This window comes from Ornithorhynchus anatinus, chromosome 9 (assembly GCF_004115215.2).
Source record: "Ornithorhynchus anatinus isolate Pmale09 chromosome 9, mOrnAna1.pri.v4, whole genome shotgun sequence".
NCBI classification, from domain to species: domain Eukaryota; kingdom Metazoa; phylum Chordata; class Mammalia; order Monotremata; family Ornithorhynchidae; genus Ornithorhynchus; species Ornithorhynchus anatinus.
Window position 1 is genome coordinate 14,834,853 of NC_041736.1, and position 12,888 is coordinate 14,847,740.

The window sequence follows — 12,888 nt, forward strand, 5'->3', positions numbered from 1 at the left end:
TTGTCAACCCAGTTTTCATCTTTAAACCGAGGACTCAGTTATTATTATTATTGTTACTTTTAACAGACCTGCACAACTCACTCTCAAGTTATGTGCTGTCACCACTGCTTTTAGCAGAAAAGGGTAGAAAAATGTTTTGGGGGTCCCAGTGGGACCTGGATGACCAGATAATACCTGAGATCTGGCCCTGCCTCTGATTCCCAACAGCAGTGAGGCATGTTACCTTTTGCAGTTCTCTGTCAATTCAGCTCCAAGTTCCTCCCTACAGCCAAAAAGCTACCTGTCAGTGTTCCACACCAGAGAGACCATGTGAGGCATTAGCTCAGGGGCATTTCCAACTGTGGTGATCAGTTAATCCCTGGTATTTATTGAGCACTTACTGTGTGCAGAGCATTGTACTAAGAGCTTGGGAGTTTCCAATATAGTTGATAGATTTCCTGCTCACAACAAGCTTACAGTCTTGAGGAGGGAACAGCGTAGAAGGAAAGACAGCCATTCCTCTCCAAGCCATCACTGATAAATCTCCAGATTTTATGTATTGCCATTCTATACATAGGTACTAAATGTATTAAGTTCTCCAGCTCACCATACCATATTTAGTCTCACAAATGCCGACATTGCATAATTTCCCCACCCCAATTTTTGAGGAGGGAATAAAAGATTTTTTTGTACAACATAATTTTAAGCAGTGATGAGGTAGGAAGAAGAGAAGGATCAGAACACTATAAGGCAGCAGATGGGCTTACATCAGGAAGGGACAGTTTTTTCTGTTAAAGGGGCAGAAGAGAGAGGTGGTTGTTAATGCACTGAGTGACTACTACCCGCAACCCATGAGAGAGTGCAATAGAAGTGAGAGATGCTGTTTCAAGTGCCCTCTTGTCTTTCTCTTCCTCTTTTTTTTTCTTCTTTCTTCCCTTATTGCTAGATTCAAATTTTATATGACCTCATGTAATAGTCCTTCCATTTGTTAAAAAAAATTATGCCAAACAAGTGAGGCATTTATGTGAGAAAATGTGGTACTTTTCCTTTAGTTTTGAATCAGCAAATACCCCAAATCAAATGCCTGGAATTTAACTACTGAACCAGATCAACCCAATGGGAATTTTGTTTCCTCAGTTGGCAACTGGCATTACAATTTGAGGCTCCTTATGCCATCAGCAACCAGTCTAAGTGTTTTATCAATTGACTAGTTTTTCTTCTTTTTAGTGGAGTTACATTTACGCCTTGTGCAGCTTAGACAAATACTAAAGACTGGAGCGGGATGGCCTTTGAGTGCCAGGCTTTGATGAGATAGAGAAAACAGCAAGTCACTGATCATCACTCTGAGCTATGCAGGTCCATATATGTCCTACTGAGGTTTCTGATTCTGCAGGCTTTGTATACAATAATTGTACTTTTCTTCTCTGCTGAGGGCTGATGGCTTTTTTTTTTCCTACAGTATGCATCTTAGTGGTGTTTCCATAATTGCCACAGTACTGAAATTCAGCTGAGAGGCAGGAGGGCCAATTGAGAATCATTTCTATGTAAATCCAGTTCCTTTGATCAGGTTCTGGAATTCCCCTGCTGTCCATCCGTACAAACTGGATAATTCAAGTGAATGAAAAGCTGAGGGAGGAGGGAAAGTTCTGACTGGAATGCCTCACTGGAATGAATATGTTCTTTTTCCAAATGAGAGAAAACTCCCTTGTGCAAAATGCCATACATTTTCTGTTCCAGTACCCAGCTAGATATACTGACTTGTTGATTCCCTTTCCCTCCGTAAACAGGAACTTAGCTCAGGGAAAATAACTGCATGTTCTCGAGTGTGTAGATTTCTCAAATTCATGGGTGGTTTGACAACCAATAGTAATATAACTTCTTAATTTGTCTCTTTCTTAGCTTGGACCCACTGCATTGTCTTCATGAAGCTTTTTATAACCTCCATTTAGCACCCTCAAAGCTTGCCTCACATTTTGCTTCAGTCTCAACTTAGAGTCTTTATTAGGAAAAACAATTCATACTCTGCATGACATTCTTATCCTGAATTCTTTTCTTTTTCTTCTCATTAAACACACATGATGTGGCAGAACATCATGGTACTTTACAATTTATTTCACATTCCTTTAAGATTCCCAGGAAATATCCAAGGTAACTTTTAATAAATGTCATTTGGCAATTTTTATCTTTCCCTTTTACAACGCGGACATCTGAAACTCACCTTAAAATCAAACAGCAGAGTTGTTGATTTCTGTGAAGCCGCAATGTCAGCCAACCATCCCCTGGCATACTGCAGAAATTCATTTTTAGGGAATCCCAGGTTAGAAAGGCACTTTGAGAAGCCACCTCCATCCTCTCTGTCTTTAGGCAGAACAACCTAAAAATTAATAATAATGGCAGTTATTAATTAGTTATGGCTTATTATGTGCCAAGCACTATTCTAACACACTGAGGTGGTACAAGGTAATCAGGTCGCATACAGTCCCTGTTCACAGTCTAATGGGGGGTGGCGGGGGGGGGGGAGAGAACAGGTATGGAATCCCCATTTTACAGATGAGGGAACTGAGGAACAGAGAAGTTTAGTGATTTGCCCAAGGTCACACAGCTAGCAAGTGGCAGACCCAAGATTAGAACCCAGGTGGTCTGACTCCCAGGCCCATGCTCTTTCCAACAGACCATGCTGCTTCCCCATGCATTCCTGATAAAGAAATATCTCTGTAGACAAAGATATTCCATAACCTTTCTCTGTTGCCTGTGTTAAAAAATTCTTCCTTTTCTAAAGTTTTTCCTTATTTCCACTTTAAGATGTTATTCAGTTCATAAGGCAAAGAAACATGTCCCCAAACAGATTATAAATCATACATCATTCTGTACACCATACACTGGGGTAGCTGGACCTCAGAAATGAATCGGTGAATCGGTGAATAAGAAAAGCAGTGAGATGTGTATGTTTCCTGTCCTAAGATCATTAACTAATTAGATCATTTGTCACCTCCTCCTTGCTTCCTAATGGCCCACAACTTTAAATTGGAGGTGATTTATATCCAGCTGTGTAGGGTTTGACTCAAATAAGGTTTTGTAGAGCAAGTTCTTTCAGCAGGCCAATCTTGGTTTTGTGAAAAACCCTTGAAATTTTCAATGTGATTCAGATTCACAGTTCAAATGACTTCACTGATAGAAAGGCTATATTTTTCAAAACATAAATAGACTTGCAGACAGGCAACAGTAACTTTACCAGCCTACCCTGTCTTCAAGCTGTCCATTAGCAAATAAATACAGCAAATTAAATCATCATAAATGATATGTATATGAATGAAAAGTTCTTTCAACAATGTACAAATTTCTGGTAGGGACTGAAGAAAGAAAAGGCCTAAAGAATCCATCTTCCCGAGTCCTTTAGAACCACTATTAAGCCCTAGTATACCGTTCCTTAATTGTGCAAGCAAGTGGGCAGATGGCTATTTACAAGGGTGGACCAATTGCTGGGGAAAATAAAATATATATATTACTTGTTTTTAAGTGCTACCCTAGCTCTGATCCAGTTACTATTTCCTCTTAATTTTATTTGTATAGTCCACTTGGGTCGTAAATTTTCCATCTGCGCTATCAAATTCCAGAAGCACATATAAAAAGTGCTCAATGTCAAGAAAATTCCAAAGCATCATATTTACAAAAACATGCTACATCTGTCTAAATCCTCAAAAGCTGCCATTATGGAAACTCATCTCTCAGCATTAAACTATTAATCTATTAAATGCAATAACCTTTGGAAGAGAAAAAGAAAAGGCCTTTTGCATTCTGAGAATTAGCTGGCCATGCATTCCTTCAGCTAAGAATAGAGGTGTAGCTAGACTAGCAGAGATGAGAAGAGTTTGTAGATGATTGCGGTAAATTATCAAGCCAATATTTTCGATTGTTCACTTTGGGACTCCAGTTTGGGTTTTGCTGCTGAGCTGAGGATTGTTCTACAATTGACTGCTGAGGAGATCATTAACACATTGTTAGTTTGTTTAGAATTGCTTTGCCACCCAAAATGATGTCTCTCTCTCTCTCTCACTCTCATAAAAAAACAAGTTCCCTAGCAGTAATCTCGAACTTCCTAAAGGTTGCTCCTCATATTGCTTTCCCTTTAGGATTCCACACTGAGCTAACCAGCATGATTCTCCAGCACTCTCCCTGCTTGCAGTTCTCCAAGGGCCACTTTCCACTTCAGAAGTGTAGATTCCATTGACAATACCTGATGCGTTGCCCACGACTAGAGAAGAAAGAGCAACGTTACCCACTCGGCAAACCAGGTGAGAGTGCCTTCCCATGGTCCTTGGCAAGCAGTCATCTCTAAAATCCAAATTCAGGTCTGGCCTTCCAAATTGACTACTCTGAGTGCCCCCATCAAATGGTGTAGGGTAGGGATGGAGCCAGAGGCAGTTAAGATGGTGATGGCAAGAACCCCTAAGAGAGCAATGGGAGAGGAAGCAAGAGGGATCTGGCCTAGGGAAATCAAACTGGCCTGTTACCTAGCCTCTTCCCAGGCCCCATCAACAACCCTTCCAATAGTGCTTCCTGCCAACCCTCTTGAAGCGCCCCCTGCTATCTCTCCCCGGTCCTGGAAGTTGATTGATAATAATAATAATAATAACAATGGTATCTGTTAAGTGCTTACTATGTGTCAAGCACAGTTTTAAGTGCTGGTTCAGAAACTGATGTTCTTACTTGGGAGCTTCTCATAGCTACCTGCATTCTTGCTATATTAATCTCATAGATAATATAAGGGATATTAATCAGAGCCACAAAGTTCAGTTTTTGGTTAATTTTTAGCCGTGGGAATATAAAATGTGTTTGGAATGCATTCTTCCTTCAAGATCCAAAGAAAGGTTTTGAATTTCTAAGAAATATGATTTTTCTCTTAATTTATTTAGACAGCTGTCCATGAAACCTGTGACTGATTTCAGTTGTAGCCTGTCCTATCACCACTTAAGATGAAATACTAGGAAACAAAAAGGAAAGGTTTCAGTGCCCTGAGACTGTTTCCTCTCAAAATTCAGTTTCTCCAGAGCCACATCTAATTGATTCCTGAATAACACCTTGTCTTTATTTGAATAACCTTGTTCTACAGGTCACTTGAATCATTTCTTATTTCAGTTTCAACCAGTGTTCTCAGAGATAAACTTATTTTAACTAATGGGCAGCACTGCGATCTTTAAACTGATGAATTCTGGAAAGTTTCCTCCAGGGCTATCCCTTTGCCCTTTAAATTATGTTGTTTTCTCCAAATGTTTCAGTGGCAGCTGTTGAAGCTCCCTACATTCCCCAGCCACAGTTATGCCTTCATTTGAGGTGTTCATTTAGGAAGGCTGATTATCTTTAAATACCCTTGATTTCATTGATCTCTCTCTCAAGATTTCAACGTCACATTTATTCTTTCTAAGATCCTAAGATCCTGACTAAGATTTTTAATACAATAAAGTAAGCCTACTGCTTCCCCGTTTCCTTTTCACCTTCAACCTTTCAGACATTATCGAGGTGCATTTAAGGCAAAGGGTCGCAGTGATGTGAGGACCCTGAATTGTCAAGCAGAGGTTTTTGTGATTGCATTTGGGTGTGAATTTGAGGCATTTGTGGTTGTTGAGTTCTTTGTCTGTGACTTCTAAAACGTGGGTCAGGGACTCAAGGACAATCCCCTGCTCTTAGAAAAACATCATGGAATCTTCAATTCTCAGGCACGCAGAATGGGCCTTTGGTACAAGAGGCTTTTTTGAACAAAACCTTAACCCTCTCAGCACAAAGGAAAGTGCGGGGTACATGGTTTATCTTCCTTGGAAGGACAGATGGGCTGACTCATCCCTCCTGGGATTTGACTACTAAGCTACTTCCTTGACTTTAGTCCTGACACCACTGCTATAGATCCATTGATATTACCGCAGCCTGTTTTTGCCCTGCAGCAGATTTAAAGGAAATGTTGCAGACTGTTGTTGTTATATTAGTACTAACTCATATCTCCATGGATGGTCTTGAAATAATTAATGTTCACAGTTGACCCCTGAGGTGAGAGTGAACCCATGGGGAATAGAGAATTCTCCCTTAACTCGCCCACCTTTGATGGGATCAAACAAATAACCAAATTCCAAATGACTTAACCAATGGATTAACTAGAGATGGACGGCAGACCATTATCAATATGGAATACCTTCAAGCTTCAAAGCAACCTTAAAACCTTCATGGTTTTAATGAGTTTTAATGTAATAGTACTACTTTGTCTCCCCTTTATTCCCACAATTTACATGGTATTAAAAGCATCGATTTTCAATGCCATTATAGGTGCCATTTAAATATATAGAGAATGCACCCTTTAATTCTTTCATAGTTTGTTATGGGACTATAAGCTCCTTGGGGTCAAGAAACAGAATCACTATCTTCATTTACAGAATGTATTTTTGCCTGCTTTGTGCAGAGAGGATTTCAGAGAGAAAGGTTGAGAAGCAGTCTGAGAAGACTGCCCACTAGGATAAGCTATATGCATCGTTTGCAGCCGCCTTTCTTACCCATTAGATTATAAAGTCTTTGCAGGCAAGGACTGTGTTTCTCTTTTTAGTGCATGCAACTAAACAGTACTGCAGGCACAAATACCTAAATGCACAATAAGCAAAAAGGAGAATAGATATAAGTAATAAAAACCACAAATAATCCACTTAAAATGAAACCAAATAAGCAGCTGTAAACATTCAGGAACTAGATGGCTGATGGGGTAGCAACGACCAGAAAGGTAGGGGATTAGTCAGGGATTGCCTCTTGGTAGAGACAAATTTTTAGGAGAACTTTGAAGGTGGGACAGAGTAATATCTTGGGGAACTTGAAAGGGGAGGCTGTTCCCAGTGGGAAGAAAGGAACAGACAGTGGGTCAGAACTCGGACTGTCATGAGAAAAGTGGTATTAAAAGGTTAGCTTGGGAGGTGTGAAGGCTGTGACCTAAGTTGTATAGGAGAAGAGTGAGAAAGGGTAAAATGGAGCCTCTCTGAAATCACTTCTCCTCCAGGAGGGCTCTGCTGATTAATTTCTAATCTCCCCAGTTCTTATCCCCTAACTGTCATTTCAGTCCTTGCAACCCAAGGACTTAGGTTTGGTAAGCATCCTCAAGTTTCTGTAGCACTTGGTATAATTTTACATACCTAATTCTCAAGTACTCAAGTACCAATCCCCTTTCCCTCTCTTCTATCTGTAGTAAAGTGTGTTCTCCCTTGCTAGACTGTAAACCCATTGAGGGCATATCTACTCACTCTGTTTTTGCTCTCCCAAGTGCTTAGTATTATGTTTTACACGCAGCAGTTTTTCAAACAATCAGTCAGTAGCATATATTGAGCACTTACGGAGTGCAGAGCACCATCTAAGCACTTGGAAGGGTATAGTGCAACAGAGTTGGTAAACACAGTCCCTGTCCACAAAGAGCTTAAATACTATCAATTGGTTGATTGGAAAGCCTTGGAGAGTATATTCTGAATTAGATTTTGAAAAGATAAGAAGAAAAGATAATTCTTCCAGCTATTTATTCAATGAACTGAGGAAGGGAGAGAGACTTGAGGTTGGGAATCACAGTAATCCAGCCAGGAGGTGATCAGTCGATAGTATTTATTGAGCACTTACTATGTACTAAGTGCTTGAGAGAGTACAGTGTAACAGTTGGTAGACACATTCTCTTCTGCCCAAAGGGAGCTTACAATCTAGAGAGGAAGACAGGTATTAGAATAAATTATGAAATATAATTTTCATGTAGCGCCATGGGGCTGAGAGTGGGGTGATTAAAGGTACAATCCAAGTGCAAGGGCAGCACAGAAGAAAGAGTGAATAGGGAAAATGAGTGCTTTGTCGGGGACGGTTTCTTGGAAGAGAATATAATTTTAATAAGCCTTTGAAGATTGTGAGAGTGACCTCCTGTCAGGCTGCTTCTTTCTGGGTTCACCAAAGTTCCCATCACGTGTTCCCATTGACTGTCCTATTGACTTACAGGGGGTAGATACCACCTTGGCAATCTCTGACTATAGGGATATCGTGGTCTACAGTATTATGGACAGAAGCAGCATGGTGTAGTGAAGAGAGCATAGGTCTGGGAGTCAGAAAGTTGTGGGTTTTCATCTCAGCTCTGCCACTTGTCTGCTGAATGACCTTGGGCAAGCCACTTCACTTCTCTGTGCCTCACTTTCCTCATCTGTAAAATGGGGATTGAGACTATGAACCCCACGAGGGACTCTGTCCAACGCAATTTGCTTATATTCACCCCAGTGCTTAGTACAGTGCCTGACACACAGTAAGCACTTTACAAATATCACAGTTATTATTATTAAAACGAATCAATCATTCATACCAATAGGATTAACCTAGATCAAAGGGAACTCCTATAATGTTTTAGTATCTAATCAAGAAGTGAATCAAGCAATTCAATGATAATGAATTATTAGCAAAAGGGGCTGGGACTTGTTCTATTGGAGTTCTTGCACATCTAACCTTTTTATCGGGTGTCAATGTTCCAAAAAAACTCTGCTCAGTAAAACTCCCTTCAGAGTAGAGAAAAAGACATTAGACAGGTGGAAAATAAATGTGTACTTGACACAAGGACTCTACCTCCATTTGTCTTCGCCAAAAAAATCAAATTCAGGAAAGTTTTATTTATCCCTTACACTGACTTTCTTTGTGATCTGTTTTTGAATATTGAATCAATCAATGGTATTGAGCATTTGGGAGAGTGTAAGAATTGCTAGACACATTCTCTGCTCACAAGGAGCTTAGAATGTTATTGATTTTCAGATATCCTTTGATTTTGAAAAAACGTAGCAATGTTCAGAAATACATGATTTCTCTGATTAACTGAAATTCACTGCATATTTAATAGAGTTGTTTATTTTTTTAAATAGATTTAAAATTGGTTTAATAGAGTGGTTTATATTCCAGGCAAAGGGCTTCCAGGGAAACATAAAACATGTCTTCATTTGACAATAACCAGATTTCATAGCGTCTGTGACCAATCTCTGACTAGCATTTGCAAAAATGATTTGCATGTGGAGTAGACAAATAATGAACCCACATAGCCTTTTTCTCCTCTATTGTTTGCGTAAAAACTGCCACTTGCAAACACAGATTAATTCTGATTGTAATTTGGGATAAGATCTGAGTGGTCAAAAAGCCCAGTTAATTCTCTTGGGAAAATGTGTTTTAGTACATTCTGTTCCCAATCATGTGACCCGTCTACCCACCCTTCTCAAAAAAAAAAGTCTGTTTCTCTGATACTATTTGCTAAAGGAATAGAATGTCATTTGAGTATACTTAGGCATTCCATTTCTTAGGAAATGTAAACATTTGTTCATTTCAATTAATTTAATTAATGTTTTTTTTCCATCACTAATTTTAGTTGGGTCTATGAGAATCACTTCCAACAGAAGAAACCAAAGCCTCAAGCTTTTCAGGCACAAAAGTTTAGTTTGGCTCTTTCCCTGAATAGGCAGTCTAGTGTATTCACATCAGATGCTGCTCTTCTCATCTTGTGTCTGGGCTATTTGGGGCACAGTCTGTTTGCTCTTTTTCAATGCTTTTATTTGGGTCTGGCCTTCAATGCTAGGTGTCCTGATGGCTCTTAGATTTATTTTTTAATCTCTTTAGACAGCCCTGCGGTGGGTGACAAATTATCCAGTTCGCAGTTCGCTGTCCCCTTGGGAGTGTCGGCAGGGTCTTTTCTTTTTAAATTAAGTGTGGTTAAAGTCTCAGCTCATAGGGACTGAACTAAAACTACTTCAGCAAGCTCATTTTCCAAACTAACTTTCCTCATACTTCACACTAGAAAGCAAGGGTCATCACTCAGAAGTCTCCTCTTCTCCTTCAGGGCTGAATTTGGGGAATGACAATCTCAAACACTCTCCTGGCTACTTTGAAGGCCAAATTTCCACAGCCTAACGGGGAGGAATACCTCTGCAAGGGTTGCTAGTTGGCAGAGCCTCTTAAACTGGCACCCAGCTGCTAGAATGATAGGGTTCATGTGGGGATGCCAACTGTTGCCACAGGTCAACTGGCCGTGGAAACAATAACCAAGTGCCCCTGGGTCTAGGAGCTGCCCAGGCATCCACACACATACCACAGGCTCCCCAGGAAGGAGCAGAGGAGGAGGAAGGGCAGGAGAGCATTTGGTTCCTTCTCTTCATCCAATTAGCCTGTCCCCAACTTGTCTTCCTGGGGAGGCAGAGAGGATGCAGCACAATGTGAGAATGCTGAAGAGGCAGGAAGATGGCAGGACCCACTCCCAGCAGCCTCATGATTCAATCTGGAAATCAGAATCATAAGGGCAACAATTGTAGTATTTGTTAAGTGTTTACTGTGTGCTAAATGCTGGGGTAGGTATAGTACAATCAGATCAGACACAGTCTCTGTCCCACCAAAGGCTCACAGTATAAATGTAGGGGAGAATGGGGTATTTAATCATCATTTAACAAATGAATAAAGCAAGGCAAAGAGAAGTCAAGTGATCTGCCCAAAGTCACACAGCAGGCAAGTGGCAGAGTCAGAATTGGAACCCAGGGCTCCTGACTCCTTGTGCTCTTTCCAGAAGGCCAAACTGATTTTCCCATCCCAACAGCCTATTCTCATTTTCCAGTGTAGAAATATTCTGCCTCTTGGCCAGCTGAGGGAAAGCAGATGGGGAAGCGGGGGGAGAAAGCAGCTCCTTCTCTTCTCATCCATTTCCCCCAAAGCCAGAAAGCCCCTCGAAGAGACGGCAGGGGCAAGTAGTCCTAGTTCCTTCACAAATTGTCCGCAACTCTCTGGACCAGTTTCCCTGGTGCCCAGAGACTTGGGACTTACAGAGAGCAAACTAACTCAGAAATTGGGAGGTTGAGGTGCTGCCATTTCAGCAGCTTTGCCTATCCGGGATCCATTGTCCTGGACTACTAGAAGAGCACAAATCTTTAAAGCTAGCAAGATGAAGGTCCTCACTCCAAACCTCACAAATCTATAATCACCTCCCTACAGTGAATCTCCCTGGTCAGTGCAAAAAGTACTGAGGATCAGTAAAATGACTGATTGGGTACTTCAGTTGCATATATAATAATACCTATTCTCAGATAATCTTCCTAGCTAGTGTGGAGACTCTGAATGGCACATCTGTTGAAGGTAAAGAGGATTTTAGGAAAACTTGATAAAGCTATTTTTCAGGCATTCCTGGCCCCTTTTTCTCTTTTTCCCTATCCTCAGTGTTCTCCTGTTATCAACAGTATTTTTAAATTTGTGTATACAACCTGAAATTTGCTCTGGGTGGGAACTTGTCTACCAAACTCTGTTGTATTGTACTCTCCTAAGCGCTTAGTACAATGCTCTGCACACAATGCGCATGCAATAAATACTGTTAATTGATTGACAAGAGGAAGAGGTGAGTTGAAAGTTGGGAAGCAGCATGGGATAGAGACAAAAGCAGAGGGTCAATAAGCATTGGGTATAGTGCCAACTGTAAACTCACTGTGCATATGAACTTGAGCAAGGAACTTTTTTCTCTCTCTGCACCCATCTATAAAATATGCATTAATCAATGGTATTTATTGAGTTCTAACTCTGTGCAGAGCACTGTACAAAACATTTGGGAGAGTACAATGAAATTAATGGATACAATCCAGCCCCTCAAGGAGTTTACAATCTAGCAGGGGGAGACAAACACTAAAATAAATTACAGGTAGGAAGAAGCAATAGTGTGTAAATATATATACATAAGTGCATTGGGATGGGGAGGTGGTGGTGAATACCTAAGCACTGAAGTGACACAAAAGTGCTCAAGTGGTATTGTAGGGAGGATATAGGGTGGGGAGGTGAGAGATTAATTAGGGAAGGCCTCCTGGAAAATGGGGAGACCAGTGGTCTGCTAGATGAGAAAGGGAAAGGCGTTCCAGGCAGGAGGGAGAATATGAGGAAGGGGTCCAAGGTGAAAGAAGAGTGCAAGGCACATTAGAGGAATGAAGGGTGCTGGCTGGGTTGTAGTGAGAGAAGAATGAGGATAGAAAGGGGAAAGAGAGCTGACTGAGTGCCTTAAAGCCCATGGTGAAGAATTTCAACTTGATGTGGAGATAGATGGACAGCCACTGGAGTAAGGAGTATGGGGACGGGCAGAATGTGGACAGGGACCACATCTATCAACTCTGTTTTACTCTACTTTCCCAAGCTTTTAGTACAGTGTTCTGCACGTAGTAAGGACTCAATAAGTACCATTCATTGACTTTTTTTAGGTAAATAATAAAGGGCAGAAGAATGAAGTATGGATTAGAGAAAGGAGAGACTGGAGGCAGGGTGGTCAGCACGGAGTCTGATGCAACAGTTGAAGAAGGATCTGACAAAACTTGGACCAGCACAGTGGCAGTTAGCAGAGAAACAAAGAGATGAACCCTGGAGATGTAGACGAAGAACTTGACAACAGACTGAATATGGTAGCTGTGAGGGAAGAGTTAAGGATTATGCCCAGGTTATGGATCTTGGGAGGATGAGGAGGAAGGTGGTACTGCCAAATGTGAAGGGCAAGTTAAGTGGATGAGAGGATTTGGGAGTTCACTTTGGACATGCTGAGTTTGAGGTCCTGGCAGGAAATCCATGTAAGGAAATCCTGGGAGCAGAAGGAGGTGCAAACTTTTAGAAGAGAGAGGTCAATGCTAGTGAGGGAGATTTGGAAGTCATCCACCTAAAGTTTGCAGTTGAAGCCAGGGAAGTAGTAGATTGAGAAAAGAAGAAGACCCAATGAAAGAGACTTAGAAGGATGATCCAGAAAGGTCAGAGGAAAAGGTAGAGGATAACGCTTCTATACGTCACAGAAATGTTGAAGGATAAAACAAGACCTGATATGTGAAAGTACTCTGAGTTGCTAGGAAGAAAGTTCCTATAGAAATCCAAGCGGGTATTAATATC

General features: G+C 41.0%; 1 protein-coding gene across 11 annotated transcripts in view; it reads left to right on the forward strand.

The window, feature by feature from the left end:
- B3GALT1 (beta-1,3-galactosyltransferase 1) overlaps positions 1-12,888 on the forward strand; it is a 331,813-nt gene that overhangs the window by 281,689 nt on the left and 37,236 nt on the right. For 10 of the 11 annotated variants that reach the window (XR_005660357.1, XM_007671187.3, XM_029072023.2 and 7 more), the window contains one exon: positions 4,110-4,271. The exons of the other annotated variant lie outside the window; for it this stretch is intronic. The gene's annotated coding sequence lies outside the window, so the exon portion shown is untranslated. The remainder of the gene's footprint in view (positions 1-4,109; positions 4,272-12,888) is intronic. 11 annotated transcript variants of the gene reach the window in all.